The sequence below is a fragment of the Mustela nivalis genome (assembly GCF_964662115.1).
Source record: "Mustela nivalis genome assembly, chromosome: 14".
Classification (NCBI taxonomy): domain Eukaryota; kingdom Metazoa; phylum Chordata; class Mammalia; order Carnivora; family Mustelidae; genus Mustela; species Mustela nivalis.
The window spans coordinates 9,464,135-9,473,754 of NC_139033.1; positions in this window are offsets into that span (position 1 = coordinate 9,464,135).

Genomic DNA, 9,620 nt, shown 5'->3' on the forward strand with positions numbered 1-9,620 from the left:
GTTGCTGCCCCCCACCGCCCGCTCCTCTCCGCTTTCTCCTTCCTCTTTATTTTATCTCAACTTGCCACAAATCTGTTCCCCTACAAAGCAGCTGCCATCTTTGTTCTGGGCCATTATCTGTGGCAGCGCGGCTCGAGCGGGGCCGCCGGGCAGACAATCACCGGGTAATAGAGTGTCTGCGAGCTATTGTGGAGTGTGTCCGAGCCGATCCATCACCCGCAGCCTGACACCGCGCGGGCGGCAGCCAGAAAGCCCGCTGGGCCACTCTCGGAATGTCCGCCCTGGCCCTCCGCGCGCAGGACCGGGCCCTGCGAAGGGGAAGAGGTGACCCGCCCTCTCGCTGCTGCGGGACAGGTACGGCCTGCCGGGCGTCAGCCGGTCGTGGCTCTGTCTCCAGGCTTCTACAGTTCAGCTCTTTCCAGGAGGGTGGCTTCAACCCCCCACACCCGTTTTGCAAGTGTGAATCCGACTCAGAGAGGGGAGGTCATTTGTCCAAGGTCACACAGCACAGTTAGGGGCATAACTGGGACTCGAACCGAGGTATGTCTGCTCTGGAAGACTGTGGTCTTAAACACCAAGTGATGCTATTTCCCAGAACCTGTTTTTGCAGCTCAGCGAAGTGTGGAGCACGTTTGGGCCACAGAATGGTGTTCTGCTCTGCCGGGCCATGTTCTAGACACTGAGTGTGAAGTAAGAGACATTACCAGCCATCCCCCCTACTCCACCCAGCAGCTGACGGGCTAGTGGGAAATGTGGGGCAGTAAAAAGGAATCCTTACCATGGTAGGCAAGAGAGTAGAGTTTAGCTCCAGCTCTGCCACTGAAGCTTTGTGTCTTTGGTCAGGTAGCTTCACCTCTCTGGGCTGGAGTTCCGGAATCTGCAATTAGGATAGCCCCTCCTTCCTGGAGTTGCAGGAAGGATTCGGTGCCTCACCGAAAGACCTGGCACTTAGGAAGGATCATAGAAGTATTATATATTTCTATCCATTCTTGTCTGGCTTGGGACCTCATGTTTTGTTTACATTATACTGCATACCCCAACACCGAACCCAACCAAAGCAGGTACAATTTTCTTCCCATTTTACTGATGCAGCCACTGAGGCTTGGAACCTTACCCGAGATCATCCAGCTATCAAAATAACGCATCCTTTGGGCATTAACTGAGCATATACTGTATGCTAAGCTTTGTCGTGTAAGTGCTCTAAGAGCTACAAAAGAGCGGCTTTATGCACCAGCTGGCTTTGCAGGGAGGTTTCTATCTGCTAACCAGTTAGCTACAGGAACCCAGTTAATCCTCTGCCAATTCTTAGAGGGGGACACCATCACCCCCATTTTACAGAGGAGAACACTGAGGCGCCGAGATGTTAAGTAACTAGCGGAACGTCCCAGAGTCCATAAAGAGTGCATCCAGGACCATGCGCCGGCAGTGTCCTTCCAGAAATGGAGAAGCACAAAATCATCTTGCTTGAGAGCACCCTTGCCAGTGCTGAAGTCAAAATGGCAGGGGGTTGGGGGAGAGGTCAGCTACAGAAGCTCCTAATTAGGGTATGAAGACGTAGTACCACCACCCAAACGGAAATAGCCACCCCGACAGGATCTGGCAGATCGGAGGTGAATTTAGGCACACACCACTGAGAGTATCAGGGAAGGCATCCTGGATGTGGGGCGGGCGCTGAATGGGGACCCCTGGAGAGGATGCCTAAGTCAGGTAGGGCACTCCGGAGCACGTTATTTAACTGGACCGGACTCAGGCCAAGACATTTAGGCCATTATTCTGAGCTCCCCATGATGGCTTTGCAGGAGGCAGCTCAGGAAGTGTTCCTCAGGGATCAGTTGTGCAGCTAGACTTTTTCTTATTGAGCACCTACTGTGTGCTAGACCCCTGCTGTGTGCTCCCTGGCCACATATTGCTCATAGGCAAGCAGCAGAAAGTGATGACATGGCGTGCAAGTGCTTGGGGGAAAGCAGAAGGAATTGCAGGGGCTCCTGGGAGGGGCTCAGACCCTGTTTGCTTCTGAGGGGCCCCAGAGGATGGGATGGAACAAACCAGAGGGAGAGGAAGGGGCATGGTGTTCCAGGCAGAGGCACCAGCACGTGTAAAGGGTGGGAGGAGGAGAGGGTGGAGCTGAGGGTGCTAGGCAGAGGGTAGGAGACGGGGTCTGTGCAAGGGTCCAGGTTTCCAAACCAGTTCCACAACAGACCTATGGCCAGAAGAGGGAAGGTCCAGCTCTTCATGATGAAGCCAGCACAGCCATCTCAAATGGGATCATTGCCGGGGGCGGGGGTGTGGGTCAGTGTCAAAGTTACGATGCCCACCATTCTTTGCCCGCTTCCTGGTTTCAGATACTGTGCTTCATGCTTTATAAGCCCCATTCCTGTGCCCGCCAATCTCTTTCCACCGACCTCCTAAGACAGACCGCATTATCATCCCCATTTTACAGATGAGGAAACAAGGCTCAGAGAGGTAAAATCACTTGCCAGCTGTCGGACTTTAGAGCAACTCTCAGCAGCTGCAAAGAAGCCTAGGGGGCTTCCTTAGGGAGCTGAGGCGAGGTCTTCCTCCCCAGCTCAAGTGGGAGCTCCTCCCACCTGCCCAGTGGCCTCAGTGTGTCCTTCCTGCCTCCCTTTGCCAGCCAGCTCCTTCTCCTCCTGCAGGCACCACCGGGACGTGCTACCACTGATTAAGCTTCTAACATATTCCTAGTATATTCCAGGCATTGTAATATACCAGAAGTAGTAGTAGTGGTAAGCGGAGTATTAGAGTAGTAATTATAACAGTAACAGCCACAATGGTAACCACGCTCCATTTTTAAGCACCTGCTGGATGCCAGGCGCTGTGGTAACAATGGTTTCAGTGGCCCTGGTTTACTGAGCACCTACTCTATTCCAGATTCTGCCACCTCTACTTTCCCAGTTCATGGAGGGTGCTGACTGTACCAGCCTCTTACCCTGGCTAATTGTTCTCTCCAGCCTCAGAGCAACCCGCACGTTAGGTCCCGGCCTTGGCCCATTGTTCAGAGGAGGTAAGTGGTGCTCAGAGGGATGCAGGGAGCCTGTGGAGCCCGCTGTCAGCTGCACACCAGCCTCGGGATCAAGCCTGAGCCCCCTCAGGATGCCACATGGGGTGACCCGGAGTTTCACCCCCTGTGAGGGGCCAACCTCAATTACCCAACTGCCCAAGCCCTCCTGATCTTCTCTTTGTCTCCAGTTCCCTCTCTGTCTGGGCCTCTCTGTACCTCCTGGAAGTTTTTTCCAGGGGTCTTTGGGGTGATTTATTTCTTTAGCCCTCTTGCCTTTTCTCTACCTCTCTCCCCAGAGACCCCCAGCCACTCTCTCTTCACTCCCCTTCCTGGGCACTTGAACCGTGCGTTTGACCATGGGGCCAGGGTGAGGGGGTCTCTTGCAGCAACCCCGGGGAAGGTGCAGAGTGCAGTGGGAAGGACCACCTCTTCGGTTCCGGTCCCAGGCTCACTGCGTGGCCCGAGGGCTCACTGTGGGGCCAGAGCTTCCCCGAGGTCCAGGAGGGTGCCTGGGAAGCAGGAGGGGCGCGCAGGTGCAGGGAGCCTTGGGGACAGCAGGGGGGGCTACAAGCCCGGAGCCGAGGGAGTGGGGGCCGGCTGATAGCCCACGCCCTTGGGGACCAGCGACCTGGGAAGATTCCAGGGTGGGGAAAGGCGGGGGGGCACGGGGAAGATGAGAGATCTCTTGGTCAAATGACTTTACCTAGATCAGAGTTTCCATTGACTGGGGAGGACTTGAGGGGAGGAGTAGACCATGAGTGTGTGTGTGTGTGTGTGTGTGTGTGTGTGTGTGCACATGCATGTGCTTGTGTGTAGAGATGGGGTGTCTAAGGGGGTTGGATGGGGTGGATCCCTGTGCGGGCGGGGTGGGGGGAGGGGGGTGCAGGGGCAGGGGGAGCTGGTCTATGCGGGTGTAAGGGAGGCAGATAAGAGAAGACCCGGACTGCTCCTGATTACTCAGTTCTAGAAAACACAAATGCACAAGCCTTATAGCCCGATGCTGCTTAAAAGCAGATGCTCTATGTGTGTGCCTCTGTGTGTGTGTAATGTTGGTTTGTTGGTTTTTTTTTTTTTTCCTTTAAAATCAAGAGTCGCGGTGCATGTCAGGGGAAGCGGGCCCCTGCGTGCCAGGGCCCGATGCGGTAATTAACAAAGGAGCCTCGATTTCCCCGTGCCTCTGTATTTACTGATCTATGCACGCACACACAAGGTGAGATAGGATGAATGGCTAATTTCCCAGCGGCTTTTGCTCCTGCTTGCTGCAAAGTTGTGAACAAAATGACTGGCCATGCATTGAACTGGCTTACACAGCTCTCCATATGGAAATTAAGATAATCCAGGGCCCAGCTTTGTGTCTCAGCGACGGCAGGGAAGCAGGGAGGAAAGGGGAGGGGGCTGGGGAGGCTCCAAAGAGACGGGGTGGGGCTCCTGGGCCTTTCAGAAGAACAGTTTACTGCGCGGGCTGGGGAATTTAGCTAGATTTTGTTGGTCAAACACTCGGGAGAATGTATTCTTCCATTTCCCCCCGCCCTCACCCGCTCCCTGCCACCGGCTTTCTTCTGCTCAGAGCTCACCAGGGATGTAACACTTGGTCTGGGGTAGGAAGGTTTTAGGCAGCAGTACAAAAGAGGAGGGATTATGGGTAAGGTCAGAGGGCTCTGCGGATTAGAGATATGATGTATTAAGAGGGCAAGACTGCTAGGAATACTTTCCGTTTCTATGAAGCCTGTGTTAATTGATGGGAAAAATCTCTCCCCCACCATATCCCCTCCCACGATCCGCTCTCCATGCTCCAAATCGGGCCTCTCTCTCTATGTCCTTGCTAATTCTCTCTTGTGCCTTTTCTAGCTTTCTGCTTGGCCCCAATCTCTTCCTAGCCACGGCTTTTCTGATGCGTTAGGGACATACGGTAAAGGTGGAATGTTCTCGGGGAGGCGGTCCTGCATTGGAGTTGCAGTCTGGACACTCACTTCCGACCCCTCCCGGGTCCACACCCCACCACCGCAATGCACACACGCTATATTTGTGTAATTAGGGGGGATCCCTAAACGTGGCTGAACCTCAACTTTCTAATCTGTAAAATGGGAATCAGAAATAGCAATGGGTACTTCATTCTTTTGTTGTTGTTGTTGTTTTAATTATCTGCTACCGGCCAAGCCCCTCTCAAGACTCTCAGGCTAGTGGGGACAAGGGACATCATCCAATAAGTACAATGGTGGCAGATGGTGGGGTTGAGGTAAGGGACATCAAGAGGGCAAAGTGACAGAGGCTAACAAGGGGGAAAAACTAGGGAGGGAGGGCTTGCAATGATGGAACAGTCACGGCAGGCATCCCTGAGGAAGTGTCCCCAGTGTATAGCCCAAAGGCTGAGAAGGAGCCAAGCTCGGGAGGATATGGGGAAGGGTCTCCAGACAGAGGGACCACCAAGTGCAGAGACCCCAGGGAGGAAAGGAGCTGGTGTGTTTGAAGAACAGAGAGGAACTGGATGGGAAGGGGCAGAGGTGCAAAGGGCGAACTCTGGAGGTCAAGCTGGACCATGGGGTGCAGACCTTAGTAAGAGCTTTATGAAATACCAAATGCAGAAGCCTCCACGGGAGGGTTTTCACAGGGAAGTGACAGAAACAGGACGCATTTGCATTTTTACCAGATCACTGGTGCTGGGTGGAGACCGTGTCACATCGGAGGCCCAAAGAACCAGAGTGGTTGACCTGGTGTCCAAAGATCAGATTCCAGGGCCAGAGGACCTGGGTTTGAAGACTTCTCTACTTCCAGGTCTTGGGACCAGAGGCAAGTCACCTGACAACTTGGGGCCTCAGTGTCCTCATCTATAAAATGGATGTGATGACAATTAAACTCACAGGGTAGAGTTTGCTTTGAGGCTTAAAATAATCTGCATATGTAAACAACTAGGTCAGTTCCCCGCTTGTGTTTTAAGGGCTATCTGCTCATTCCCTATTAGCACAGTTGCTAGAGATTCAGGCCAGAGATCACGGTGTTTACCTTAGGGTGACAATGCCGCAGGAGCAGAGTGCACAGACACTCTCAGAGAGTCTGTTGGCCCTTGGCCTCTCTTCGCCCTGGGTTTGCTCAGCTTTGGGGTGGACTAGCTGCTTCACAGACCTGGTCTGTGGGAGAAAAAGACCGAAGGGTTTTCAGTTGATGTCATACTTACCCCAGATCACGGAGCTATGTGACTGATGGTGAAACGATGCCACACCAGGCTGCATTGCTGCTAGCATACAGGAAGGGACTGGGACCCTCGACTCCAGGATCCCCCAACCACGGCACTGTTGGCATTTGAGGTCAGATGATCCTTTGTGGTGGGGGCCTATCCTGGTTACTGTGGGCTCTTCAGCATCATGCTTGGCCTCCATCCACAAGACACCAGCTGCCTGCACTCCCGTATGCATGCACACACCCGTTGTGACACCAGACATTGCCAAATGCCCCCCAGGAGCAAAATTCCCCCAGGTTTAGAGCCACTAACCCCACATCCAGACTATTCTGTTTCCTTCTGGTTGGCAGACTTCAGGAGGAGTAGACAATAGAAAGGAGTCATTCTGTGAAGAGCAGCCATGAGCCAAGACCCTGAAAGTGTATCTTACCAAGAAATGAAAGGCTTTGAGAGAACATATTATGGCCTTGAAAGATTAAAAGGCTCTTACTTTGAAGAAAGCCAATGAGCAAACAACACGGAGTGACACGGAGAACCTTGTGAATCCAAGTCAGAGCTGTCCAAAGATGAGAGGAGTTGTCTTGAAAGGGAGTGATCTCCCCATTACTGGTGGCATGTAAGCAAAAATTGAGGATGACCTTGAAGTGGCAATGAAATACTACATAAAATGGAGATGTCTGTCACGGGAACACCCCTCACCACCAGGGAAAGCCCTGGCAGCATTTTTCTTCTAGCCCAGAATCTACCAACATTCAAGGCACAGCTCACTCCCCCCAACTCCCCCCAAGAGGCTTCCTGACTAGTCTTTCCCATGCAGAGCTCTCCCTGAACTGAAACCAAACAACCCCTGGGGTTCTCTTTAGAGTGTTCATGCTGAATCCACCAGCGTGAGAGATAAGAGGGTAAAAGTCCCATTCTTACAGCCCACAAAACACATGGCTCCCAAAATAGAAAGAAAACCAAACCGTACCAATGGCCCCTGGTCAGAAGGGGACAGGTAAGGGGCCAGATTGCCGCCCACAGGGAATATACAAAGACAAAGGGTTCCCATTTTCAGGCTTGAAAGGGCGATGAACCTGCCCTGTACCATGAGATCGTCAGTGACAATGACGTTCCGAGCAAGGCTGTAGGAATTTCGTACAGGGAAGTAACTGGGTCTGGACTGAGTCCAGCATCTCCTCCCCAGACAGGCCCAGACTCCAGGAGACTGGCTTAGCTAAATGCAGTGCCGTGCCCAGGATAGGACCCTGGAACAGAAAAGTGGAAAAACTGGTAAAATCCAAAAAAAAAATCTGAAGCTTAATTAACAGTGATTTACCAATGTTAATTTCTTGGCTGCAACGAATCTGTTCTGAGGAGCGACTTAGTAACATTGGGGGAAGCTGGGTGAAGGGTCTTTGGGCACTGTCTCTACTACCTTTGCAATTTTTCTGTAAATCCGAGGTTATTACAAAATTAAACAGTTATTTTAAAAAAGGAAAAAAATTGGCTTTGGGAGAAATTTGGCCATTAAAGCAGTCCATCATAATCCTTTCATATCTATCCACTGTGTGTATGCTTCTCCATGGACTTCATATTTTTACTGGAGTACTCATTTTTTATTTTATTTAAAATCTTTGTCTACATATAACCAAGACAAATGCCACAAATGAGAATATAATATATATGCACGTTTTTCTAAAGTCTATGTGTAATGTACCTCCCAGCCAAGTCCCATCAATAAGTTCATATTGAAGATGCCTGGGTGGCTCAGTGGGTTAAGCATCTGCCTTTGGCTCAGGTCATGATCCCGGGGTCCTGGGATCAAGTCCCACATTGGGCTCCTTGCTCAGTAGGGAGACTGCTTCCTCCTCTCTCTCTCTGCCAGCTTCTCTGCCTACTTGTAATCTCTGTCTGTCAAATAAATAAATAAAATCTTTTTAAAAATAAGTTCATATTGAGCATTAACAATTCTGAAGAACTTCTTTATCTTTCTTGTAGCCATAACCCCGGCTTCCTTTCCCATAGACACATCACCACATTTTTTAAAATTTCCCTTCTTTCTCTGTATACTATCACAATGCACATAACCCACGATGCATGTAAAACATGCAATTTTGCTTATTTTCGACCCTTACGTGAAGGAAGTCATTCTGATTGCATTTTATGAACCTTGCCATTTCTTTAGTTCAGAATTCAATTGTTGAGATTCCTTCATGTGGGTGCTTTCATTCTTCATACTGTGGAGAATTTAAATGTATGAACACAATTTGCTTTCCCACTTGACAGTATGTTTCTTTTCTTCTACCAGATTTATTGAGATACCATTGACAGGTAGCATCCGGCAAGGCGAAGCTATGTGATGATCTGATACATGTATATATTGTGAAATGTTCATCACAGTAAGGTCAGTTAACACATCCTTCACCCTAGCTAATTACCATTTTGTGGTTGCTATTATGGTGAGAACGTGTAAGATCTACTCTCATAGCCATTTGCAAGCATGCATTGCAACATTATTAACTCCAGTCGCTGTGCTGTTACACTCATTTTCTTTTTACTTTAAAATTTTTCTTTTAAAATGAAACCATACCTCATGACCATAAATGAAAAGCCAGTTTCCCTCACCACAAACTGATGGCCACCGTAAAGGTAAATATGATAACAAAAGCAATGGAGATGACTGAGTTAAGCCAAATGCTTTTACCTGCTGAAGGTTCCAGACCCCTTTCTATGCTCTTTGTTAAAAGGGCAGGTGTGCAGTCATTAGAAAGGTGTCAAAGATCTATCGGCACTGGGCACCTGGGTGGCTCAGTGGGTTAAGCCGCTGCCTTTGGCTCAGGTCATGATCTCGGGGTCCCGGGATCGAGTCCCACATCGGGCTCTCTGCTCAGCAGGGAGCCTGCTTCCTCCTCTCTCTCTCTGCCTGCCTCTCTGCCTACTTGTGATCTCTCTCTCTCTCTGTCAAATAAATAAATAAAATCTTAAAAAAAAAAAAAAAAAGATCTATCGGCACCAACAGAGACTTTCTCCTTGCTGGAATCCCACAACTAAAGGAAGACAAGAGAAAAGGGATAATATCTCACCATGGGATTCAAGGTTATTTAAAACTGTGTCTGTGAACTACTTAAAGCTGGGACTGGGGTGCCTGGGTGGCTCAGTGGGTTAAAGCCTCTGCCTTTGGCTCAGGTCTTGATCCCAGGGTCCTGGGATAGAGCCCCGCATCGGGCTCTCTGCTCAGCAGGGAGCCTGCTTCCCCTTCTCTCTCTCTCTGCCTGCCTCTCTGCCTCCTTATGATTTCTCTCTCTGTCAAATAAATAAATAAAATCTTAAAAAAAAAAAAAAAAGCTGGGACCTGTTCTTTCGGGGGGTCCTGGATTAGCCAATATGCTCTCCATCGGCACCTGTGCCTGTTTACCCTTCGCTTAACTTAAATTGAATAATATG